Source organism: Haemaphysalis longicornis, unplaced genomic scaffold (assembly GCF_048455015.1).
Source record: "Haemaphysalis longicornis isolate Haplotype H1 unplaced genomic scaffold, Haemaphysalis longicornis Haplotype H1 scaffold_3, whole genome shotgun sequence".
Classification (NCBI taxonomy): domain Eukaryota; kingdom Metazoa; phylum Arthropoda; class Arachnida; order Ixodida; family Ixodidae; genus Haemaphysalis; species Haemaphysalis longicornis.
Window position 1 is genome coordinate 15,814,432 of NW_027526335.1, and position 27,680 is coordinate 15,842,111.

A 27,680-nucleotide genomic window follows, 5' to 3' on the forward strand; every position below is an offset into this window, starting at 1 on the left:
TGGTGGCTCCGCTGTGGAGGTGGGCGGAACAGCCTCCCATTCCTTTGTAGTCTTAACATTGTATCTCCTCAGTGTATTGATATCTGCGTTGCAGCTGCCAGAGTCGGCCTCTTTAAAGACAAGAAACTCAGTTCTGAGAGCGCACGTTGCTCAATGACCTTGGAATATCAATCAATGCGACATATTACCCTCAATATTCATCATTCCTGTCGCTTCCTGTTCCGGCTAATGGAAACGATACGAACATGCAGGGCGAACCACACTTCCACTTCCATGGTTGCTTAACCACATGAAGTTTGTGCATAATTCATTGCTCTCAACAAAGGAGCTGCGGCCGAGTGTTTGTGGCTCGGGATCCCTGGGGCCACTGTTCTTCTACACCCGCCGCTCAGAGCACTGTGATACATCGTTCGAACATGTCTAATGTGCCCACCGACGCACGCACACAAGCATGTACAAGCGCGCACACAAACGCACGCATTTGAGAATGGGATGGTTACCAATAAGTGAATTTTATGCCTAATAAGATATATCGTGAGAGACAAACAAGTAGCAAGATCATGCGTAGGAGCGAAGCAAATGCGCATTGAAGATATGTAAATAAGTGAACATCAGTCACATACACCGCGTTACGACTAAAACATCCTAAAGCTGCGACAGGGTTGTGGGTTCTATTCCCAGCCAGAGTGGCTGTATTCCTGAGGGGATGTCCAATTCCTAGATACGTACAAGCCACGCACTACCGGTGCGATGTAGAAAGTTAGTTAAACGTGTGGATATGCCGCACCCCTTCCATAAACCGACCTAAAAGATATCATACCATTTTTATTTACGAAAATAATGTGTGTAACTGAGACAAAAAGACACTGTACAGTAAAAAAAAATTGACCCCGTATCTGATTCTTTTGTTGCAAACGTCGACGAAAGACGATAGTCCTTCGTCGACATTTTCCAAGCAAATGCCTCCCTTCGCTTTCCCGCTCACCTCTCATGTTGCTCCTCTTCCGTCGTGCTCCTCCTAAGGTAAACAAGCTGGAAGTTTACTAAAGTCCATTTAAATTTACCGCGTTCCACTGTTCCAGGCCGGGTGCCTTGATGCCAGCGCTGCCGTACGGCGGAGACGCGCGTGAATTGAGGCGCCCTACTTCAACGTTTATAGAATCGTGTTGCCCTCCTCCACGCGCGTTCCAAGCGGAACGTGGAAACTATCTAGTAGAACGTAATGGTCGCCATTCGATTCTGTAAAATGCCGCCAGAAGCTGTAGTGGCGCGGGCGACAGCGGGCGACAGAGTGATTTTTTTTCTCTACAGTTGATGTAGTAGATTTGAAAAATCACGCACCCATAAATATTTTATACAGTAACACTGCAAATATTACTTGTGTATTGATTTTCTGCCTCACATTTGCGTAATGTTTTGTTCTTGTTCAACAGTGTTGACAAGTACACTCTAGGAAAAAAGGGTGTGGTAGTTTCTCCCTTAAGGGTGAAACAGGAATGTATCATATATTGCTCCCTAAAAGGTAGAAAGATTCTCCCTTTAAGAGGGAGGAGCGCGTTTCTACCCCTAGAAGTGGAGGAAGATTTCCCCCTTTCGTGTGCTAATAGAGGAGCGTTCCTCCTCTGGCAGCGTCACCCAAGCAAGGGTTGTCATGCGATAAAGGCCTAGCGAGCTGATCGGTTTGAGGATCGAGGAAGTACAAATAAGCAAGTTACTGTGGTTGTGTGCGCTTAAGATGAGCTAAAATAACCAAGAAATTACCTACCGAGCACCAGAACTGGGGTTAGCAAGCGATGTCGCCAATCATACATGCGCGACTTGCATTCGTCTCGCTGCACGCCCCGCCTACACGTTCAGAGCGAACGCGCCGCCGTAAACACAGTAGAAGTCATACCGATTGCTTTCAAAATGCCGCCCATTATTTCCGAAAGGCTCGTTACCCCGCCGTTCACCTCACACGAGATCACAAGCATCCAATGCGGCCGTTTGAGAACAACCAGTTGTTGTTAGTCGTCTGACCTTGCTACAACCGATGCATCAAAACGCGGATCGTCTGCAATCGTAAATCTCAGCGCAAAGGCAATGCAGGCAACACGAAAAACGTATCCGTCGCTGTCGCATCCTCGACAATGCTCGCTCTCTAGCGTGCTCGAAGTAAAGCAATCGTAAACGTTTTAAAATGACCGATAGATGACGCACAAAAAGTAGGGGTAAGGAGGGGCAGCTGCTAAGCATCACCATCAGTGGGCACTTACATCAAGGCGTTTCCTTGGTTTCCTTTATGGATAACGTATATTATTATAGCCAACATCACAGAGGCCGCATGTGGGAGGGCACATATTGGGAAGAAACATAGCACAACACAGTGGCATACACTTCATTAAAGGCATTGCCAACGTACAATACACGCAACACACAACATCGCAAGCATAATACACGTATACACACCACAACATATAGTACACTTTTGACATGTCCGCATGATCACAAGCCACAACTAAACATTGAAACGGCCACAAACTATTTATAACCCTGATCGCCGATAACGCAGGTAGGAACAATGAGGTTGTTGCTTGTCTCGATAACCCACGGCAGTGCGTGAGCCTTAGGTGGGTTTTGTTATTTCATCAAATGTAACCCGTGCAATTGCAAACTTTTATTAATTTGAGGTTTTGTAAGAAGCAGTAAAATAGCTCAAAGAAGAAAAAAACGTTTCACGAAACAGTACGGCAGGTATGTTTGTGTAATGACACTCATTGCATCGCCTTCGCTCTTTTAGCGTAGAGCGCATTACTCGTCTGGCAACCATTCAGCAAAGATGTTACCGAATGGGGGCCTTTTGTTGTTGGTAACTGATGCGTCAATATGCTGCGGTCCGTGCTCGTTGACGAAAAAAGGGGCAGTTTGCTATCATCGCTGACCTCTTTTACCCTTGGGCGTCAGTATAAAACGTCCACAAATGCAGTGGTAACGTTGAACAGGGCGCAGGCGAGTCGCCCACAGCAAGCATGCAGCGGTGCCCACAGAATGTGCTTCAAACACACGGCTGGCGAGCCGTGCGTTAGCGTGGCGGTCACATGGTAATAATAAAAAGAAAGACAGCGAGAAAACAAGCAAGCAGCACACCCCAGGGGAGGTGTTGCTCATAGTCGTCGTATGCGCCCGATCGGCGAAAGCCACATTGCAACGATGAACGGTTTCGTTTTCGGCGTTGGCGCCGACAGCAGATTGCAGACGTTGCAGACGACAGGGGAGAATATTTCCTCCCCCCTTTCGTTGTTTCGTAGAGGCCATACAGAGGGCGCTACGTGTAATTAGCTAAAGGGAGAATCTCGCTGGTCCGGGTGAGAAAAGCCTCGATTTCCTCCCTTTTTCTACCCTTTTTTTCTTAGAGTGTATAAACACTGCCACTGGGCTTAGACGTTTAGATTTGGCTGTGGGTATATAACCTATTGTGCAACTTATGTTTCACTTTTGACAGTTGGCTGAATCGAATAACATACATACAGACAGATAGACAGACCAAAATTTTCGCGTTTAAATAACCCAAGAAAGACTATCGTCTTTAAAAATACGGGTCTCGCAAAATTTTTGGTGCGGCACGGCTGGGGCTCGAACCCAGGTCAGTCGCACAAAAACCCCGCAATTCTATCCCTGGGCTACTTGGGCCTAACAGCGGGGGGTTCCTTTAGCAGTTGCGCAAAAGAAGAGGAGTGTTCCAAGTGAACCAGCAGATGGCGCTGGGGGCGTACAGGAAGTGGTGGGCCTGTACCCACAAGGGAATGGAATCTCGCTTTCCTGAGGCCGACGTCACAAATATTTTTTTAAACAACGATCCGTACCATTCCACTCTGCGAATTTGGCCGACCGGCGGAGCTATGCAGTGCGTGACGTCGCCAGTCAAATGGACTCGCATTGGCTATTTACAATTTTATAAACTGAAATTCCACAATCCCCAATCTATACTGATTTCGTAAGTGTTGCGCGGACGTTGTTCTTGCAAAGAGCTTCTAAAAAGCATGCTGTAAATCTTATCATTAATACCATTATGTCTTTATATCCGTTAGACTTCGAGGTGACCGTGTGCTGGGTGCCAGGTCACTCTGCGATCGCATGGAACGATACCACAGATCAAAAGGCCGCTGCTGCTGCACTTATTACAACAGTTGACATAACAACAGCACTCTACGCCGACATGAAGCCACACATCGGAAAACAACTTAGAAAAACCTGGCAAACACACTGGAGTGAACAGACAGACAACAAATTACATGTAATAAAACCACACTTGGGACCATACATCACTGACACACACGACAGAAACACAGAAGCTGCCTTTTCTAGGCTACGGATAGGGAACACACAAGCAACACACTCGCATCTGCTCACGGGGTCTTCAAGGCCTCTGTGTAGCAGGTGCGGAGAGGCCCTATCAGTAGTTCATACTTAATCAGTGCAAGGCACTTCACATAACACGACGGAAACACTTCCCACAACTATACAGACTACACACCCCACTACACCCAGTGTTTTTCCTGTCTGAAGATCCCATGTTTTCTCAGAAGTAAAATATTTGGACCTAATTTTATACCACGAATAATCACAACCTCACCTTCTACACCAGCCATCCTCATTGCCTTTGACTGATTTTACTTTCGTTCCTGCTGAGCGATTTTAGTGTCTAGATCTTCATCCCTCACACATAACCACTGTTCTGGCGCTCTTTGCACCAGTTGGCCTCGCGCCATTCATTGATTGATTGTAGGGTTTAACGCGCCGACGCAACGCAGGCGATGAGGTGCGCCGTAGTGGAGGGCTCCGTATTAATTTTGACCACCTGGGGATCTTTAACGTGCGCCGAAATCTCGTACACACGGGCGTTTTTGCTTTTCGCCTCCATCAGCAAAGCGGCCGCCACGGCCGGGAATCGAACCCGCGACCTGGCCTCGCGCCATTAACGTCCAACTACCATCATAATCATACAGTTCTATATGTAGTTTTTTTATTTCTTTCGAACGTAGAGTTGGTTATGGCGCCATCTACGTACGACACACGGGTGGTAAGGGAAGAGAAAGAAACTGAATGGGACAAAAAGTAAGGAACTACGTGCGATGAATGGAAAATAAAATTAAAGTAAACAAAAGTACCGAAAAGAAAACATGTAACAGGAACACAAAAGTTCCTTTTCATTGGTCCTTCGATAAGATAATAAAAGATGCAGGTGAGTCCCACTAACCCGGTAAACAAAAATATTCAGTAACGAAACAGAATATGGTGCGCAAACATTACCAGGCTGAAAAGCGGGCCCTAAGGACGCAAGTGTAAGTAAACTTAGCACCTATAATGAAGACCCAGACGGCAACAGGGAGCTCCAGGTCACGTTTTGGCAGCACGGAAACATGTCGACTGGAGCCTTAGGTTGCGTTCAATTTTCTCCTCCTCTGACAAAAGCAACACAGGGCGAAGGTGACGCACGAAAACGATAGAAACGAAAATTGGAAATGTGCCGGCAGCCTGAGCTGGTCAGTCTTGGTGACCTTGCGCGATCGCGACTGAGCGAACGAACACTTCCAGTAGTACCGGAGGTGCTATATGTCAGGACAAATCACATCGGGGGGGGGGGGGGGGGGGTTCTGAGGCTTCATAGGCCATTTCCACCTTGGATACGTCCTTGGCTGAAGAGACCAACTCAAAACGTGGCATCATGCTCGAAAAAACTCGCTAATCAAATCTACAATCCCTAAAGTTAAATCGGTTAATAAATTTCAGTCAATCAGCCAATAAATACCTTCATCTGACGTAGAAGTTCGTGGCACTTCCGTGTGATTGCCCCTCCTTTTTTTTTTTGTTAGCAAGCGTAGAAGTGTCAACGCGGACGATGTCAGCTTGAAATCGAAGCAACTATTTTGGACAAAGTCAGAAGGAAATCAATGAAAACGCTCTTCAGTGAAACAAGACAGCCCCTCCCTCCGCCGTTTTTCTTCCGTCATGCTTGAACCACGAAGTGCCATGCCGCGCAGACTGGCTTGGCCTGAAAATCAGGAATGCCTCGTCTACCCCAAGAGGTCTAAATATGGCAACCGCTTGAACCGGGCTCCGAGACGTCAGAAATATGGGGGGCGCCGCTGCGCACTGTGGCGAATCGAACCTTAGCACGCGATCGCTGAGGCCTGACGACGACGCCGACGTTTCCACCTTGCGGTGAGGGAAGAGAGTGCAGGCCCGAACTGTGGCCGTAAAAAATATGAATGAAGCCGCGAACTTGAACCTTCCTGGCACTATTGAATCAACATTCCAACAGCTATTCTAGGACAGGGTATTGAGGTAAACTGTGACAGATGCGTTGGGATTGTGGCATGATTTTCTGTCGCGCTGTGTGCCCTCAAAACACTGGTCCTGGAAACATATGACGCCGTAGTTGCGTACACTCGTATATCGTATAAAGTCGTCTCAACATAGTTCATCACAGGGTATCACTATGTACAACGAACCAAACCGCGTGCGCGCACGCTCGCACACATACACACGCACATACGCACATTAGTTGCGTTTATGGAGTGTAGGTGAATCATCGAGGTCACAGGCGAGGTCAGACACAAGTATTTTGTAAATTTCTGCATCCGTACAGACACACAGCAAACGATTCCTACTTCGCAGATGTCAAGACCATACATACTTCCTACAGTTTGTACGCAAGTTGCTTTCGTTGATGCAAAGAAGTTGAATGTGCTGGCGTCTGCTTTTTGGCAACATGAACTTGGTGCTACTTCAAGGGTGCCGTTTCCGAACTTGATTGATTGATTGATTGATTGATTGATTGATTGATTGATTGATTGATTGATTGATTGATTGATTGATTGATTGATTGATTGATTGATTGATTGATTGATTGATTGTGGGTTTAACGCGCCGACGCAACGCAGGCGATGAGGCGCGCCGTAGTGGAGGGCTCCGGATTAATTTTGACCACCTGAGGATCTTTAACGTGCGCCGAAATCTCGTACACACGGGCGTTTTTGCTTTTCGCCTCCATCAGAAAAGCGGCCGCCGCGGCCGGGAAACGAACCCGTTTCCGAACTCACGTAGGCAAACACGATGTAGCAGTACACAAAATTTTTAAGTATCGCAACAAACGTCACAATGCTTTCTCATTCAAGCCAGGTAACACGGACTTATATACCAGGAAAAATTTTCCCCCTCCTCGCCAGGTATTGTTTAACGGGACTGTAATACAAAACTAAACTTCATAAAAAAACTTTGGTTGATTCTCCTGTCATAGGAATTAGTAAAACACGAAAGTGAACTGTGCAGCGAAATCTGAAGCTGAGAGTGATTTCCGGGTCGGCGGCTGTCTTGTGGGTGTGCTTGGCGAGCGACGTCATGCTGGCGGGTCACTTCGGCAAAGGTGTACTGGCATCATTTCCGTGACGGAGATGACGTCAGCGAAATATTGGTGTATACCGCCATAAAACACTGTCGTGTTAAAATATAAAACCCGAAAACGAGCAACCCTAAATATAACGTACTCTTTAGTACTAAAGGTTGCTCCCCCGCAAGGAGACTCTGTGTGCAGGGGTGCACCCTTTACAGGCCACTTGCTCCGTTGTACTGACGTCATTTATGTGACGGACATGACGTCAGGGAAATCTTTGTGTATCCGGGAATAAACTTACTTTCGTGTTAAAACAGTGTCATTCCACTCAGTGAAGGTGGATGATCGGCGGGGATATTTGTGGGGTTATTGGCCGGCCACAAACTCCCGATCAAACCACACCGTCGCCCTGATGGGACAACGTTCAGCGGGACGGTAACCACGCCGACGTGTTGCGTTTTCCACATCGCGGCATTCGAGGTCCCGACGGGCATAGAGCTTACGCTTGGCTTCTGCGACCCGGTCATTTTCGGTGGTGTGTTTCCGCTGCGTTTACTATTTTTTTTTCTTTGTGAGTAGGCTTCACTGCACAATAAGCCAACTTACAAAATCTAAGAAGCTAATATTGATTTTTTTTAGACCGAAGCTGTTACCCTCTGGGTTGATCGGAAAATTTTGTGTCGCAAACAAAAAACCTAAGCAGGACCCAAAAGTTCTCTCCCAAGACGCTGAGCGCATGCTTCAGGCTAATCAGGTGTGCAGCATAGAGCTCACTGTTGGCGTAAAGAAAAAAATAACCCAAAACAAGCATCTAAACCGCATGATGGATGATAAGGCGCCGGTGAACAATGGGAACCTCCTCCCCCCCCCTGCCCCCCAGCATGTGTTCTGGTAAAAATTAGGTTTACAGCTGCTCTCGAAAGGGAAGGGGGGTTGACGTCATATAAGGGCTAGCGTATGTGTTCGGAAAGGCAGAAACCAGCAGTTCTCGCCCACAAGACAGCGAGCGCATGAGTCAGAGCCCAGAATTTGCCGCCAGAGAAGCCGAGTGCAAGCGACAAGCCCGCCGAGACAACTAGGAACATTTCATACCTCCCCCATCCATTTCACAGAAAGGGATGGATTGTATGTTTTATTTATTTATTTATTTATTTAGGTACCCTAAGTGCCCAAGTGGGCATTACATAGGGAGGGAATGAGTTGAAAGCCGACACAACGTACACTATTGTAAAAAAAATTGGCCGCGTATCTGCTCCTTTCGTTGCAAATGACGTCAAAAGACGATAGTCTTTATAGGCTTTTGCGACGTAAATGCCTCCCTTCGCTTTACCGCTCACCTCTCATGTTGTTCCTCTTGCGTCGCGCTCCTCCCAAGGTAAAGACGCCAAATGTTTGCTTAAATCATTTTAAATTTCCCGCGTTCCACTGCTCCAAACCGGGTGTCTCGATGCGAACGCTGCCGTACGGCGAAGACGCGCGTTAATCGAGGCACCCTACTTCAACGTTTATAGAACCGCGTTTCCCTACTCCACGTGCGTTGCAGCAGAACGTGGACTATCTAGTGGAACCTTGCGTAACTTTTGCCGGTTGATTTCTTAAAATGGCGCCAGAAGCTATAGTGGCGCGGGCGACAGCAGGCGACGGCGGAGTGAATTCTTTTTCTGCAGTTGATGAAGTATTTAATTTCGCAAAAGTCAAGCATGTTTGAATTTTTATAACGGAACACTGCAAATATCACTTCTGTATTGATTTTTTGTCTCATATTTGCGTAATGTCTTGTTCTTCTTCAACAATGTTGACAAGTATGAACATTCCACTGGACCAAGACGGGTAGGTTTAGCTGTGACTATATAAGACTATCGCGCAGGCATTGTTTTGCTTTGGCCGGGTGGCTGAATCGAGTCACAGACAGACAGACGGACAGACATACAGACATACAGACAGACCAAAATTTCTGGGTTTAAGTGGCCCAAGAAAGACTATCGTCTTTAAAAGAAAAGAATCAACACAACAAAAGTGACATTAGAATATCATAAAGGCACAAAAAGTATAGAATTGCAAAATACAGCGTGAAACATTATATCCAAAAAACAAAAATTGTAAAAGTGACAGAATACCGCTATTTGAAAAGCAGGAGCACACATTTACAGCCTTGAAAAGATGAGCATGATGAAGACAAGTTACAGGGTATTTTGAATCGCTAAAAAAACGAGGAGTGCGGTTTGAAAAGAAGAGTCGTCTGTTTGGTCCACTAGGCTACTAGGTAAAGAATTTTACTCGTTGACTAGTACAAGGGGTGACTTATGATATTTGTTTGTTCGGGAAAAAATTGGGCTAACTTTGTGAGCATGGTCGGTGCGTGCAGACGTACAGGGTGCCGGAAGGATCAATTTACGAGCGAATGGTGTTGAATGATGGTACAGAGTGTGAAAAAAGTTCATCTTGAAAACTGCCTGCGTTGGGTGAGAGGGGGGAGGTTAAGTTCGTCCTTCAAGGCAGATACACTCTGGTATCTTGAGTACGATGACAGAATAAAGCATGCGGCCTTGTTCGGTACGGATTCGAGCATGTTAGTCAGACACATTTGATGTGGATGCCAGATGATTTGCGCGTATTCTAGTGAAGAGCGGATAAGATTATTATACGCGTGAAGCCGTGTATCTGAATTAGAGGCGACGCTTGAGCAGGCCGAGCTTTTTACACGCCTTTCGCCTTTGATGTGATTTTTTTTATATGGGGGGCCCAGTTTAAATCGGAGGTGAATGTAACTCCAAGATATTTGAAGGATGAAACTGATTCAATTTTGGCATTATCTATTAGGTAATTATAAGTTTCTGACCTTGACATAAAAGAAAATTGCACATGCTTAGTTTTTTCTACGTTTATTTCCATCAGCCATTTTTCGCACCATTCAGTTAGAGTAAATAAATCATGCTGGAAAGTAGAAACGTCGTCGGAAGTTACTATTTCTCTATAAATTACACAGTCGTCGGCAAAGAGACGAATTGACGAGGAAATGTTACATGCGAGGTCGTTTATATAAATTAGAAATAGTAAAGGGCCTAGTACGGACCCTTGGGGGACTCCTGATGAGACGCCCACAGGGTTAGAAACGTGGTCGTTTAATCTTAGATTGCTAACGGTTTGTTAAAAAACTGCGAATTCAGTGGGTTGTATTGTCATCCAGATTAAGGTTACAAATTTTAAGCATTAGACGCTGATGTAGAACCCGATCGAAAGCCTTAGACAAATCGACAAAAATGGCATCGGTGCAAAGCAACCTGTGCTGCGAAACGTGGAGATCAGTGACCAGTTCAAAAAGTTGTGTCTGACATGAGAAATGTTTCCTAAATCCGTGTTGATTGCTAATAAAGACGTTATTTTGGTAAAGTTGGGTTACAACATGCGTGAAAAGAATATGTTCTAGCAACTTGCAGCTGATTTAAGTAAGTGAAATAGGCTTATAGTTAAGGAAAGAAGCCTATAATTAGGCCTATAGTTAAGTTGGCTTCGCCGCTACACATGAGTGCATTGCTTGGCAGACATTTTTTAAACAGGCAATCTACGCCATCTTATATCAAAATATGAAGCGCCGGAGGTGAACAGGGAGCCGCAAGGAGAGAGTGTGCATGCGGAGAGATAAAAACACGTGCGGTAAGCCGCGGGAACGAGGGAGAGAGCTGAGAGAACGAGGGACTTTCCTCGTCCTACGGATGCAAAAAGAAAAAAGCGCAGCTTGCACTAGTGGTGAAAAGCTTGATAAACCGCAGTGCTGGCGGCCCCTCTCCTTTTGTCGGAGACCTGTTTGTCGCACCTCACATGGATTTCCAAACTTGCCGCCGAAAGTTCTTCATGACTGGCAGGCTGGATAGTTTTGTCCCCAGCCTTTCACATCTATCCCAAAGTGCACCGCGTTAGCACGCGCTGGTAACCGCAGCAACCTGCTTCGCGAACTCGGCGTCTGTTGCGCGAACTCGACGTCTGTGCTCCCCATTTCAGGCTCGGACGCACGTGAACTGGCGAGTAGAAGAGCACGCGAGAGATCACGCCACGAACGCTGGGAAGAGTGTTATCGAAGGTCGAGCTGGCCGACGCCGGGTGCTCCTCACGAGTCACGCGCTCACGTGTGCTCGGTCTTTCCCTTTGTATTTTTTCTGGTAACGCTAACGTTGGCTATAACGGCGTAACTAAAAGCTTAAACAGCTCTGATGTTTAAAAAAAATTAAAGCCGTTCCACTCAATGTGAAAGCTGTCGGAATTGCAGAGCACTGATTCGCCATAATGGGCTGTATCGGCGTTATCCGCTCACTGCTACCACCCAATGCAATTCAAATTTCCCGCATTCGCAGTGCTCACGCGCCTCCTGCCTGAAACTGCGCCAGCGTAAGGTCTGTTCTTTTTGTGCTTGCTTTTCCTCCCGCACGCGCCGGCGTTGCACTGCCACTTTTTTTTTCGCTTACTATCATAAGAACCAACCCAACGAGCGTTCCTAACTAAATGAACGCGGGCGCTGACGGTTAATTACGTGTGTTTTCCCTCAAATGTACCTACAGTTTTCTTTGCGCTAAACAACTGGGATATGTACGACAAGCGCCAGCGGTTCACTACTTTCGAACGCTTATGACTATATAAACCGCTTGGCTTTCGAACCCACTGGCTTATAATGCGCAGTGACGATAGCCGCTACGACGGAACGCCGTGTGGCTCTACTTGGGTCCAGCGAGCGAGCTACGACGATAAGGCGAGACCCTAAAGTGCTCTGCACTTAAAACAAGGGAGCTTGCCAATAGCGGCTCCGCTGTAGAATAAGGTTAAAGGGGCACTGACACAAAATTTTGAAGGCGAGATAACTTCGGAGATAGATTGGTGGGAACACAAATACATCATCTGCAAAATATCAGCGGCGAATACAGCCTAGAACATATTTAAAATCAATTTTAAAGTGTGCGAAACGCAACCGAGCAGCCAGCAGAGGACCACGCGCAATCGACATCCCGAGGATATTGTGTAAATAAACAACATCCAACCACGTCACGAGTTTGTGTTTGCCGCTTCCGCACTGCCGGCGTTTTTCGCCGGCTCGCCCGGCTCGCCGCTCCAATCGTTGGGCCGGAGGGCGGACTTGTTGCTCGCCTACCTATCCCTTTATCACTCCCTTTCTCCTCTCTAATCTTTATATACCCCTCCTCCCCCTCCCCCCCGCACTGGGTTGTATGCAGGTGAGCCCCCAGCTGGGCTCAATAATATCCCCAGTGCATCTCTTTTCCTTTTCACTCGAACCACTTAGTAGTAGTAGTAGCGGAGCTTCTGCTTTCGAGAACGAACGACCCGATCGTGGGCGGCGGAGGCGCCGCGATTTCGTCAACTCATCGGGCAGCTGGCCGCGACCAAAGTTCTACAGCGATTCCAGGCACTCTGTTTCTTGTTTATTACCATTGGATGCGAAAACGCGCCGAAGGCACGAAAAGCCCACTGAGCTAGCCGCACGGTCGCTGTGCAGGCGGTGGCCACGGCCGCGAAGTGGCCCAGGCCGGCGCAGGTAGCTCGAGTGATAGCTTGTTACCGCTGCACGAAAGTGTCCCCAAGTCCCGACCATGGTGGCTTACGTTAGAAATGAGTTAATGATGCGATGGCCGTTTGCATTAAAAATTGTCATCTGCACCGCTTACGAGAGCGGCACTCGAATATCCGCCGCAGTGCTAAGCCGAACACATCTGTAGGCGGACCTGTAGGCAGACCGGCCGGCTGCTCCCAAGCGCGCGTCTTGCCACCCACCGTCTCGAGCGTCGCGCGTCGTTCTTTAGCCGCGGTTGCATTTGCACTCGCAGCGCCTGCGTCACATCCACGGTCGCTTTTTAATTAAGCGCCTCACGAGATCAGTACGTGGGGACATTCGCAGAAACTGCCGTCGATGCGGATTCGACAGTGCTACGGCGGCTCTGCTCTGTGATATCCCTCCGACGGTCACGTGGTCAGCTTTGTTCACACAAAATCCATCGTTTCGCGGCACTCGCTGAAACCGAAACTGCGACTGGCCGCATTGAAAATGCCTCTAATTAAACAACCGTCGCACGCTGAAGCAAATGAGGTTTCTACAGGTTATAAGGTTATAAGTAAGTCACTAGCTACTTATCGCAACAAAAAAAAAAAAAACAAGATGCAAAATTTTTGTGTCAGTGCCCCTTTAAGGTTCTTCCCTATAGAGTAGAAAGTAGTCGAACACAGAATGCAAAGCTGGGCGTTTTCAGGCTGGAAGCATTATAAGGGCCCTTGTCAGCAAATTTTAGGCGGCCGTCAACGCCCTTGTCCACTGAGAGGAGCGAGATCCCGCAATTCGTTGCGCATCTCACTGGCTTGAGGGGCAGGGTGACCAGCAAGAGATCCCACGTAGCGACGTAAGTCCGTCCTCACCCTAATTCTCAAGGAGGGAGCTGAAATCTCCCTCAACCTTACTGCCAACTCCTCCGTCGGTGTGTCTCACTGGAAGTGCATGCGAGCGGAGTGAAAAGCAGAACAACCATATTGCGCGTCAATTGTCACGTGTGAGTTTGGCTAAATTTTCATTGCACTAAAGATAACCAGTCCGTGCGTCTTATGAGGGACACAGTCGTGGTCCTACCCTGAATGTGGCTATGTCTCAGTGAGAATGTTTCCGCGTGATGATGGAGATGACATTGACGGTGATCCTATACGTACGTACGCACCAATTTCTCGATTGAAATCTGGCATAATTCCTACCCTGTGATACATATCGAATACCGAGAGTACACGCGGCAACCCGTGCTGCTCCCTGCTTTTGGGTTAGCGTGTGTATGGATCTGTTACCACTACAACGAGACGCAAATGCTTGTATTCACCAAAATTGGTCCTCAGTAAAGGTGTCTGCTGTCTGTACTATGGCTTTATATATTAACATGGCAGGATTACATGGCGCCAGAGCGTTCGCTGATACCTTCGTCCGTATGAAGGGGGAATGAGGGGTTTACTACGGGTACCCGCCACGGTGGCTCATCGGCTAAGGCATTCTGCTGAAACCACGGGCGCGGGTTCGATTCCTGGCCGCGGCGGCTGTTGTTCGGATGGAGGCGAAAAGCGAAAACGCCCGTGCGTTCGAGATTTCGGCGCAGGTTAAAGATCCCAATGTGGTCAAAATTAATCCGGAGCCCTCCACTACGGCGCGCCTCATCGCCTGCGTAGCGTCGGCCCCAGATGGCCTTACGTACGAGGTGTATAAGAACCTCGACGATCCAGCCCTCAGCAAGCTCCTTGACTCCGTTAACGAGGTCTGGCTCTCTGGTAACATACCAGAATCTTGGCTCCTCGCTGATATCGTCCCGATACCGAAGCCTGGTAAGCCACCCGATCAGCTCCCTAATTTGCGTCCAATAGCCTTGACGTGCACCCTGTGCAAACTGTTGGAGCGCATGCTGGCAACCCGGCTTCAATGGTGGATGGACACTTTCCGGTGGTATCACCCGGCGCAGATCGGGTTTAGGCCCCGTCTGGGTACCGAGGATGGGCTTGACCACTTCTCGTCAATGGTGTTACTGGGCGGCCGATCACACAAAGTGCGCACAGTGCTTGCCATGGACATAAAAAAGGCATACGACAACGTTAGCCACGGAGCCATCTTGGAAATTCTCCGAGGCCTTCTTCTCCCGGGCAAGGTTTGCTCTTTCCTCCGGAACTTCCTCACCAAAAGATCCTTTTCGGTTCGCATTGGCGGGACGAGTTACGGTCACTTTACGCCTGTCCGCGGAGTGCCTCAGGGATCGGTAATCTCGCCCTTCCTTTTTAATGTTATTATGTTACCACTGGCCTGGCATCTCGGCTCTATGCCTGACATGCACTTTCTGATGTACGCGGATGACATCACAGTGTGGACTGTACACCCAGACCTGACTCGGCAAACCGCGTGCCTCCAACAAGCCTTGTCTGACACGCAGAAATGGTGCGAATATGCTGGACTGACACTCTCCGTCGAAAAGACAGCTATTCTGCCTGTGGCCAGTGCTTGGGGCCGTCGCCGACTGGCGATGTCTCCAATCGCATTGCAACTCTGCGGGCGACCCGTACGCACTGCCACCTCACTTCGCGTGCTTGGATTAGAAATTTATGCGTCTGGGTCAGCGTCTATGTGGATACGTTCAGCTCGCCAAAAAGCGGGACAGATGCTCCACCTCATCCGACGCATCTCACAGAAGTCTGGTGGCTCCTGTTCCAAAATGGCCCGTCTACTGGTGCGGTCTGTACTCCAGCCTCGGCTTGTTTACCAGGCACAATTCCAACACCTGAACCAGGCGGAGTGGGCTCGACTTGAGGCAGTTAACCGAGCCGCAATGCGTGCAATTACCTGCCTCCCTAGGATAACACCGATCCCGGCTCTTCAGGCTGAAGCTCAAGTTAACACCTTGGATGAGCTTGTCCATCAGCGTCGGTCCGCCCGCATGCATAAACTCACCTTTGTTGCTGAGGCAGCGGCGTTAGGAAATTACATGGGTCGTTCACTACCCACATCTCCAGCCTGCGTCGTTACCAGGCCACCTTGGCTATACCACCAGGTGACCGACAACAGGCCACTAACGCGACTTCACAATCGATGCAACGGACATACTGATACGCTTTTCGCGGTCGCGCAAGAACTGGCGGCGGAGTCTCAACCCCAGGTGGTGCAGGCATTTGTGGATGCTGGGGCCAAGGACTACGTGGTGACGACAACACTACAATGTCCTTCCCACCCAGAGGCCTGTCAAACGTGCTTTTACGAAACACACCGCACCCTGCCGTCTATGCTGGCTGAGCTTACGGCCATCCGGGACGGCTTGCAAGCACTAACTCCTGCTCTTCATCAAGCCCCTGGAGGTACTACTTTACAAATTTACACAGACTCCACGGTGGCCATACGTGATTTACGTCGAGTGAATAACAACTCTGCTATCTCGAGGGACATTCATGACATACTGGATACGTACCCCTGCCCCCTGCGGCTCTCGTGGGTCCGGCGAAATACGCTTCCCGCTCACATTGCAGCGGATGGTGCCTGCCACACTGCATTTGTTCCACGACCATTGCCTTTGCTGACATTAGATACCCCAGGACAGTTTTTACAAAAGAAAGATCTTCGTCGCGCCACACGAGCTCTAATTCCACCGTGTGGAACGGACCTCCCTAGCCGACTCGCTCGCTGGGAGGAGGTCTTGCTGCGAAGACTTCGTGTTGGTGTAGCCCTCTCTCCCGCTGTTACCCGGGAGTGGCCACCACGCTACCATGCCCCGTTCGACCAGAGCTGCCCCTTTTGCACGGCTCCTGCCCAAGATGCCGACACAGAACATTTGCTGTGGACGTGCCCTTCATTGCAAGCGGCCAGAACACGACACCTTCGAGGCACAGGCCTCCACCCTGGCAGACCACCTGACCTCCATCGGTGGATATGGGGACCCCACCACCGCTCCCTTCTTGCGTTTGTTCGCGAAACGGGAGTTAACCTATACTTGTAGCATAGTATTTATGCCAACGGGCATACTGTCGCAAATAAAAAAAAAAAAAAAAAAGTAGCGTCGGCGCGTTAAACCTCATAACCAATCAATATTAACTGGATCCTTAACGAGACATCCTATAAAACGCTATGACAGCGCGATCTCCCACGTCAATGTCGAATGGCACTGCAAAGCACTTCGATATGCAGAAGATATGCACGAGCAGTACTTCTTTTTCCTCCATTTCTTCCCGCAACCTGCTCAGTGCATGCTTTGCAAACCGCTACGTCCGCGCGCGGAGCGCAAGGGAAGCGGTGTCAGCGCAGGCCACGCGGAGACGGGAGCGCGTGCTTCGGCGTTAGACAAGCGTGTTCCCACCGAGGATCTGGTGCGCGGTCCCTCAAGATCGAGTACGCAAACACACGTGTGCGGCGCACGCGGAGACAGCGCGTCGTCACGGCCGAGTTGTCCCACGGGCCAGGCGCGGGATTCCTGACAGCTGTGGGCACGCGCAGCAGCAGCCGCGGCTCCTGGGAGAATGAAGAGGACGGGAGTGGGATGCCGCCCCGCTAGTTCCATTCAGCGCGGAAGTCGCGCTCTGCAGACGACACGGAAAGGGTGACGAGGGAATAGCCCCGACGCGTGAACTTCGCGATGCAGAGTAGGGGTATTGCTTCCGCTGAGGTACCCACACGGTTTGGGTGTACTCGGCAAAATAAAATTCTCGAGCAATAGTTCAGCAACTATTACTAGCGCAACGCGGAGGGTGGAGCCAATTATCGGAATCAATTTTACCGCGCCACTTTGATACGACACACGTATTTATACACCCCCCCCCCCCCCAGAAGGACTCCAACCCCCCCCCCCCCCCCCCCAAAAAAAAAAAAAAAAGATACCACAACCACCTGCACCCTGCCCAGGGATTTCTACACACACCCCAGCACCCCCCTACCACCCCCCTAGGAGGACTTCGACACCCCCCAAAATCGAAATTGTGGATAATCCCACGGACAGGCGTTGATAAGGCAGGCGTGGCCGGCCTAGTGTCCTTCAAAGGTCAAGTGCCCAGTGTACTCCTACCGACGGAGAAAGCGTAACACTCGGCTGGACGGGGCGGCCGCATCCTTCCCCGCAGGCGCGGCCGCGTCGCTGCCTATATGAGGTAACTTTCGGCGGTGCTGCACGAAACTCTGGGAAGGAGCGTGCGCGGTACAAGCAGCGCCGTTTTCGGCAGGGAACGGGCCTCTCGGCGCCCTCCATGCCGTCGGAGGCGTGCTGCGCTGCTGAGCCTCGGTGGCCGCCGCGGGACCATCTGGGTCACCAGGAAGACGCCGCCGCCCGGCGTGGAGAGGATGCGGAGGTGCCGGGAGAGGACGGCGGCCGGAGGTTGTTCCGCCATCCGCCTCCCCCTCCTTGCCCCGCGCAAAGAGTGAAAGTCTCGGCCACCGCGATACCTGCTAGACGTCGTCGGACGGCGGTGAGCCTTCCTCCCGACTGCTGCTACGGCCGACACGGCGGCCTCCGCGGGCCATCGCATCATCCTCCGACGGAGAAGCCGCTGGAGAACAGGTGAGAGCGCTCGGAACTTTACGCCTACTACGGGGCCGTTCATAGCGCAGGGTAATACGAGTTTTTACTTCCGTACGTTCGCTTTCGTCTGCCTCTGTCGCCCAAGCATTTGTACGTACAGATTGTCAATGCAGGGAGGCATGGCGTTGCGACAGCAAAGTTAGTTTCCGTTGATTTATGCGCTATTTTACGAACTATGAAAAGCCGATAAAATACCAGCGGCAGTTCGGGAGTTGATGCCCGCGAGTAGATGAGTTTTAACATGAGCAAGAAGATGTCAAGTTTGCTCAAACGTGGGACCAGGCATGCTTTTGCGAAACGTTCTGTATGTGAGAACCAAGCGGTGGCTTTCAAATTGAAAATTGTCACGTTTATCCGGCGTTGAAACAACATTAGCGCAGTGGCGCTATATGTAGCGACGGGATACAGCACCACGCTTTAGAGAGAAAGAAGAAACACTGGGAAGAAGTGGTAGATAGCAAAATATTATCTGGGGAGTGGCGGCGTGGCTTAGCGAAATATGCGAAACGCTGCCGCCATTTCTCAGCCACATCCCTCCCAATAACGTAAAAATAACGCCTCGGACTTCTCAACCAGGCGCATGCTGATGGAGAAAGCACGAGCAGGCACCAAGGACCAGGGCATCCAGGACTAGAGGATGACCCCAACAGGGCCGGTGCACTTATGATCATGCATCGATCAGCTCGCAATTAAATAGGTTTATTATATCTCCCACCCCATTATTTACCGTCGCAAACGGAGGAGATGGCCTCTGTGTAGTTACCAGTGCAACCAAAACACGGCTGATCGTAGTAAGATTATGGCTTGGGATAGAAACGAGACTAGGAGTGAGATAGAAGATAGCAGTCGGTCCTTAAACTGAAGGCCATTTCCCAGGAAAATAGATACACGTGTAACAGCAAGTAACCGCAAAAAAAACAAAAATTCTGCCTCATGGCGACTATAGTTGTCTGACAGCGCCAACACGTGCTTTATTTGAGGAGGATGAACATTCGCCGTAAAGTGAAGCAGACGCCACATGTGCACGAACGCTTTTATTGTCGGCAGAACCTTTTAGCCAGATGACACCTCTGGCTAAAATACCTGCTATCGCGAAAATCGGCAGTCATCCGCACTAATAAAAAAAGCCGAGTGCACTTTTAGTCCCCACTTCAAAATGTTACCGTGCTCTCGCTCGAGTGACCAATAATTGAGGCGCTATACCCGCTCCACTTAAAAAATGACCGCAGGTGAGCTTCACCACAACACTCCTGAACGACCAATCAGTGTGACCAAATGTGAGAATTAGGAGAGAGAGAGAGAGAGAGAGAGAGAGAGAGAGAGAGAGAGAGAGAGAGAGAGAGAGAGAGAGAGAGAGAGAGAGAGAGAGAGAGAGAGAGAGAGAGAGAGAGAGCAGAACATCTATTTGGCTTATTTATGCGTAGGAGCGGCTTCTCAGTCCAGAAGTCCGAACGCTGTCCTCGCGTGTTCCGCCCTCCCCATCAGCATGACCTGGTCGGCGAGGTGTGCGCTGCTCGAGGTTCGGGCTAGGGAAACGGGGTTGCCAATTCTGGGTTTCGACTGCATTCCCAGGTTACGGGATACAGAAAGCCCGTTTGTCCGCAGAACTTGCGTTGCGGTGAATGCTGGTTAGGCCGGGTACTGCTTATGAAGTCGAACCGGATGAGGGAACGTGTTGGTTTTTAGTAGTCGAAGCGTAGATCCTTGGTGTTTACTTAATTGCGGGTGTGGTGGCGAATAGATATTTCGCTCTAGCCTGTAATTCTGAGTAATGTATCAGTAGGAAAAAACGGGGGTGGGGTCAGGCTCTCCTCCCATGGCCTGGTTGGTGAGTGCGCAGGCCGTCGCACTGGCGAAATTGTTGCCCGCGAGGGAGGAGTGTGCAGGTGCCCAAATTATCATGGCCTTTCGGTTCGGGGTGTTCGCGCTCAAGACGCGGTGTGCTGTTGGAGTCACCATTCCCTCAATGAATCTTCTGCAGGCCTGCTATGAGTCGGAGGTGACCGTGGTTGCCTTGGTTTGAGCAACTTCAGCAACATGAGTAATTTGGCGAATAGCGACCCCCAGAATGCTATTAGAGCAAAACATATATCTGCGCTGGGACATTACGCGAACGGCGCATGTGCGCTGCTGCCCCAAGCTTTCGCACGTGATTCATCGCCTTCTGTAACCAGCCCGACAGTTTCATGCTGCCAACAGTCCTCCTGCTGAATATCCCACCGTCCGTGTTCTTGCTGAAGAGCAGGGGGCAAGGACGCGCCATTACACTCCGCTGCAGGCCCATCCGTCCCGCTGCTCACGGCATTCCTTCTTTTCGTTAATGACGAGCAAAAACTACCGCCAGCGTGACCTTTGACCCGCCATCCTACAGGTCGGAGAGGTTCCCCCGTTAGTGGGCAGGACGTCATCAGGATAACTACGGCGACGCGTAGGGACGCATATTCGTATAGAGAAATGTTTTCTTGGCGCCACGCGAACACCGCATCCGGAGATGAAATCCTCACTCTCGTGGACGTATGCACCACAAAAACGAAAGCTCGGTTCGGGGGGTGATTGCCGTAAATTCTCTTATTAAAAAAAAACATACCGGATGTTGATTATGAGGGAAAGAGAAATTTGGTGGGAGGTATGGAGGGAGGTTCATAAGAAACTTACCCAGCAACCTAGCAGTCTCCTGTTTCTCTGTGTTAGCATGAGCCGCTATGCGCCTTAACAGAAGGATGTATGAGCGGGATAAATGTTGGCGGGGAGGGGGGGGGTACTTCGTGACGGACGGACGTACGTACAGACAAACCCTCATCACATTCTGTGATAAATTACAATAAGGGGCTTTTAAAACGCTGGGTTTTAGTCACGAGCGCCTTCTCTTATTAGTTTCAGAATATAACGTGTAACTCCAGTGTAATTTACAGCGAGCTTTTGAAGCGCTAATCTCAAACCCCAGGCCAGATTAGGGATTTGTGTAAATGAACCAGCTGTAGCCTGCTCCTATTTCGCAATACAATTAAGCCACAGAAACACACTTAAAACTGCATCGTCAGTTTTTGCTAATTAGTTGTTGGGCAGTAACAGAATTCCTATTTTAAAATCTGCCTGATTGTATAAAAGAACGTCAAAAACGGCATTGACGCGCCTAAAATGGCTTGTTCGAAATCGATAATTCCGACGCAACTTCTTGTAGCGCCATGTATAAAAATACGTGCCAATATATAGTTTCGCGTAGTTTTCGTGAAATGATCTTTTTTCCAAGATCCTTGGTGAAGAACCATTATGTAAAGCGGATTTCTACGCTCGTACATTCTTGCTCCAAAAATAAAGACGTTTACATAACACTTTATCCTCTGATAGTTTCTAGTTTTTATACGGGTGTTTATATTCACAAAATCCAAATAGCTTATTCAGAACTATAAAGCAGTGCAAGGACAAGATTATATCATTCTCCCGCGTAATCCGCATGCTTTCTACCAATACCGGCAGTTATTCAACCAATTCTCTTATCCGGCTATACGAAGCGCTTTGCGTTGGCCTGATGCGCTACAGCATCCCTGCTTTGGTACCTCTATCAAAAGGAGCTGTTAAAGCGCTAGAGATCATGCAAGCACAAATACTGCGGGTCTGAATTGGTGTTCCAAAGACAACCTCTGCCATCGGAACGCTGACAGAATACAGGCAGCTCTCACCACTCGCTATAAGCACGCAGGAATTGCTTCGTGCGCGTCTGCGGATTGTGGCAAGACAGCGGGGCCATTCGTTAGCGACAAGCTCGGCCAAAGAAGTGCGCGACTTGCTACCGCAGTTCTATCAATAGCCTGCTCTTCCTGAGCACCCACTCTGGATGTTCCCGCTCGTATACCAGCCACGACTACTGTGCCCGGAGTCACGAGGAAGTAGCATGTTCCGGCTCCCGCGCCGAAGTTCTTCGCTCTGGACAGTATATCACGAAAATACAAACACCACACTCATCTGTGCACAGATTGGTCCGCGTCATCCACATCATCCACCATTGGGGTGTGCATACCGTCATCACGCACCACCATCAGCATGCCATGCTCAGCCACAGAATGTCAACGATACGGCTGCAGAACTTGCAGCTCTGCGGGTCGCTTTCGCTCACGTCATCAAGCATCCCGCCCAAGAGTGGGCTATCTTCGCAGACTCCAGGGCTGCATTTTAATGTCTAGCTTCATGCCCAAAAGACCAGCTTGTGTTAAACATACATGCGCTACATCGCCAAGCTCTACAAGCGCGCCATCACATAACAGTTCGGTTGATTCCTGCCCATTGTGGGATAACTGGCAATGGGAAGGCGTACGTTGCTGCATCTATCGCGCTTGACCATCGAGCACCAGAGATATCCATACCATTCTTCAGGAAAGATGCACCTGCCCATGCCTCTAGCGTGGCATGGAACATACAGCGTTCAGCCTAGACTAACGTGTCGCATCATTACGCGCCGCTATATACCATTGATCCACACTGCAAAATAAAGATGTCACCTGGACTTTCCAAGCGGGAAACAGCAATTCTACACGGCTGAATGTCGCCTACACACGCAGCCTTCTATTTTAGTTGAAACGGGCTACGTCGCCACTCTGCCCCCACTGCGATGTGTAAGAAAACCTCTAGCACCTGCTCTGTAAATATGCTCTGTTTAGTGCACAAAGGGTGTCCCTCGCAGTGTCTTTGGGGCTGTCGCTCTCCGTGGGTATTCAACTGAAGGACGTTTCAGATCAGTGGGCATGTCAGAAACATGTTTTCGGGCCACAAAAGCTCTCATGGCGTCCCCGAAACTCACAGGCCTAGATCAGTCCCTGTAAATAAGTGACTGCATTCGTGCTCACCTTCGTCAACATCACCGTCATCCTTCAATGTCACCATAGTCATCTGGCGAAGCAAGCTAAGCATTTTATCCCGGCAAATATCGCCCCTGACTCCATTAAAGATCTCTCTCTCGCTCTCTCTCTCTCTCTCTCTCTCTCTCTCTCTCTCTCTCTCTCTCTCTCTCTCTCTCTCTATATATATATATATATATATATATATATATATATATATCGCACCAGACCGGTATTCTGGAGGTCGTGGGTTCGGATCCCACCCGGCGGGCATTTTTTTCACCACTTTCTTTTCTTTTCGACTCAAAAAATTCTTCATCTCTTTCTATGACCCACCACAACCTCCCCTTTGCTTTCCGAGGTTTTCTTGGCTGCCAACCCTTATTTCTGTCTTATTTCACGGAGCCCCTCATTTCCCATTTTCTGATTCGCTATATATATATATATATATATATATATATATATATATATATATATATATATATATATATATATATATATATATATATATATATATATATATATATATATATATATATATACTCAGTTTGGTTCTGGCCTCGGTTCTGGCAGCCTTGATGCCAAGGTAGCATAGGAGGGTTTCCCGCCAGTTACCCGCTGACACTCCTTCGCTGCATAGTGTGCAACCTGGTTGCCCCCATCCCGAGTCTGTGTGACCCGGCACCCATGCCAAACGGGAAGTGGTCCCATTGCGAGCCAGATTGACGGTCATGTGTTGTATTTGATGTACAGTTGGGTGATCACTGAAGGGCTTGCGGATTTCTTAAGTGCCTGATGGGAGTCCGTCAGGATCCGAAAACGGGGAGGGGGCGGCGTTGCAATACTGTAGCTCGGGTGATCCACTGCACAGAAAATGCTTTGAAGTTCTGTTTCCAAGGGAGACGAGTGGTGTCTTGGCCGAGTGACAGAGCCGTCCAGGTCCAGCCGAGCTGGGCAGCAAACCTTTTGCGCAAGAGTTAGCTGATGGGCATAAAGCGGCATTTTTGGCTGAGGCACCTATCGACCCCTTAATTTTAGTACTGGGTGTGTCGGTTGACTACGTTCTGCAGGCATTTAAGATTTCAAAAAAAAGTTGAAAAAAGTGTTGCAGGGTCCCTTTATTGTGCTGCACAGACCACGCTGCAGAACGGGCAAGCGCGTTCTCAACGATGCGAAAGCTCGAATCCCCACTCACCGCACTGGACCACATCGTTTTCCGAAGGGAACATTCGATATCGCGAAGGAAGGTGTGACGCCTTCTTGTTATCTTCTTTCAGAAGACGGGACTCGTAGAATCTAGGTGATGTGGCCATATATTATCAATAGGGGTGGGGTGGAGGATTGATCGATTAACATTCCGAGTCATTCATTAGTGGTTTAATCATGATTAATTTTTAACCGGTAATCGGTTGCCGTCATGTGAGAAATATGAAACAGGAGTTTCATGTTGAAATTGTGCACAGGCGTGTCGAGGATTATATTCATGTTCAAATAACCATCACCAGCGCCATAATGATGACCTGCTTACCTGATATGGAATGCCTAAGACCAAGCCGAGGGGCATATTGATAATACTTTTTTTAATATCATATTGCTATGAATATCATTAAAATATTCTTTTCATCTTTCCTTCTCGAACCAAAGCAACCGATTAATCGATCAATTAACTGATTAAACCCTGCAGATTAATCGAATTAACATTTTTAACCGACGCCCAACCTTAATTATTCACGCATTATGTACCGCTTGGTCGGAGCAATTGTCGGCATATCTTGCCAAACTAGCAGCGCCTGACCCAAGAACACTACCAACCAACCAACCAACGAGGTAACGGCGGTAACAAAGGAAGACGTGGAAAAAAAATCCCGGGCCATCTCCACGAACGTGAAACCTAGGGAGCGGCGAAGAATGCAGTGTATAAGTATATCTTTGGCGCCCTGGCGTTTTTGCCGATGGAGATGAAACCATTGGGAGGTAGAGGTATACAGCTTTGCTGTAAGTCTCTTGTCTTGGAAGCACGAAGCTCTCTAGCGCGAGGCGTAAACGAGCGTCCCGGTGTTTTTCTAGTACGCGTTACGTCCTAGCGCGAGGCGTAAACGAGCTTCCCGGTGTTTTAGTACCGTGACTACACGAAACGACGATTACGACGACGAATTCGACGGAGACGGCAGGAGACGCCAACAGCACCATCCCCTAAGGGGCCCCTCCACTAAAAACACTCAAGGGAATGGACAGAGGCAAACCTATATAGATGACGACGGAATGAGAGCGGATGTGTTAAACTATGGTGGTGGCGTTGTACTAGGAGAGCTAGCAACGTTATTATCAGAATGCCTTTAGACACTGAAGGTACCGTTGGTCTGTAAAATTGCCAACATAATTCTAACCCACAAGAAAGGTGGTTGCAAAGAACTTAAGAATTACCGACCTATCAATCTCCTCTCTGTTATATATTATCTCATCTCTCATGCATGTGTACTAACATATTATGCATCCGCTTAGCGACAATCTTATAGTTCGAATAATCTACGGGGCAGGCTGAGTTTTGAAAATTCTACTCATTGAAAGAAAAGCTTACTACCATTGCGCATCTTCGGTGATGACTTTTGGCGAAAAAACTTGGGGACTCAGTAAGTACGTTGAAAAAAAACTTAGGCGGCCCGACGAGCCATACGAAGAAGAATGATAAGAGTAACGTTAAAGCGACCGTCTGGAATTAGGGAGCGAACTCGGGTGGACGATATCCTAGCTCAAATCAAGATACAGACGTCGAATTGAACCGGACCTGTAATGTGGGGAACTGGCAACCAGTGGATCACCAGGGCAGCTTGAGGGTTATCGAAAGAAGGAAATTTGGTAGCAAAGAATGAATTCGGACAGGGGAGATTCCTTCATTCCTGCAGTGGACACAAAATGTATTGCTGATGTTGCTGCTGTTGATGATGGTGATGATGAATGGTATGGCTTGAAGTTTGACTTTCAGTGGTGCAGCGAACATAGTCCAGGACACTCAGGTCGTCAGCGCGCATTCCCACTGGAAGGAGGGGGATCGGGGTGCAGGTCCACACAAGGCCAGGGGTAGCGTTGACGAGGTCGCAGTAAGGACAGGTGTATGAAAAGAATAAAAACCAGCGGAAAACACAGGACACAGAAGAAAACGATGGGATAAGCTGGCATTAGCAACTGAGCTACGTGTGGCACTAACCATGTGTCGAAATTTGTGCCTTGCGCTACAGGCGTGATTTATTACATCCCCTTATCCCCGTGTGGCAAACCTTACATCGGTCAAACAGGTCGCTGTATTAATGATCGCCTCAGAGAGCAGAAGGCTTCCCTTTCCACGAGTGACGGTGCTCATCTGCCGAGGCACTGTAGACGATGCGGGTGCACTCCTGTCTTTAGCAACGCTACCATATTAGGCCGGGGAAGTACAAAAACCCAAAGGGAAATTTTGCAAGCTTTCTACATAATGAAAGGGCGAAACAACTGCGTCAGTGACACGTCATTGCTCCTGTCTATAAAAGAGATGAACTTTCTAAACGCGGTGGTTGATTGTTAACATTTCGTTCATGCGACCCATGCCAATTCACACATGCGCATGATGTTGCCGGAAGGTATTTCTAGGCGTTCAAGTGCCTTGTTCGCTCAGTTGCTAGTGCAGCTTGTCCCGTCGTTTTCTTCTGTGTCCTGAGTTTTCCGCTGGTTTTTATTCCATATAGTATGGAGAGTATGAAAGTATCGGTTTGGAGAGAGAGAGAGAGAGAGAGAGAGAGAGAGAGAGAGAGAGAGAGAGAGAGAGAGAGAGAGAGAGAGAGAGAGAGAGAGAGAGAGAGAGAGAGAGAGAGAGAGAGAGAGAGAGAGAGAGAGAGAGAGAGAGAGAGAGAGAGAGAGAGAGAGAGAGAGAGAGAGAGAGAGAGAGAGATGAGAGAGAGAGAGAGAGAGAGAGAGAGAGAGAGAGCTTTTTAAAAGAAGGGGCCCCTAATTCGGGGCTCCGGGTATGGAGCTGAGGGCCAGCTCTGCCCGTTCCGTCAGCTGTCGCTGGCCTTGAGCGGTTGAGTCGGCCAGCCACTCCTCCCACTTGGCGAAGGTGACGTGGTATGGGCGGAAGAGCGGGATTCTGGGTGCATGTGCAAAGTGTGTGATACATGTCCGGGTATTCCCCGCAGTGTGGACATTGTGGGGTACCCTCCATTTTTTGTAATTTGTGTATCATGTAAGCAGTGGGAAGCGTCCGTGTCTGTATTTGTCGAAGTATAGCTGAGTGCCGTCGTGTTAGTGTGCTGTGAGGTGCCGGAAACAGCCGTCTGGAAAGGCGTGCCTCCCGAAGAGCTTTCTTGCGTCAATGTAGCGGCTGCCTGAGAAGGGCATTTCCCTCGGATGACCATCCGCTGGTGCCCGCTGTTGAGTTCG

General features: G+C 49.1%; 1 protein-coding gene across 1 annotated transcript in view; it reads left to right on the forward strand.

The window, feature by feature from the left end:
* Positions 1–27,680, forward strand: part of LOC144174017 (very long chain fatty acid elongase 4-like) — a 51,748-nt gene that overhangs the window by 3,588 nt on the left and 20,480 nt on the right. Inside the window, exon 2 of the mRNA XM_077702420.1 lies at positions 18,083–18,417. The gene's annotated coding sequence lies outside the window, so the exon portion shown is untranslated. The remainder of the gene's footprint in view (positions 1–18,082; positions 18,418–27,680) is intronic.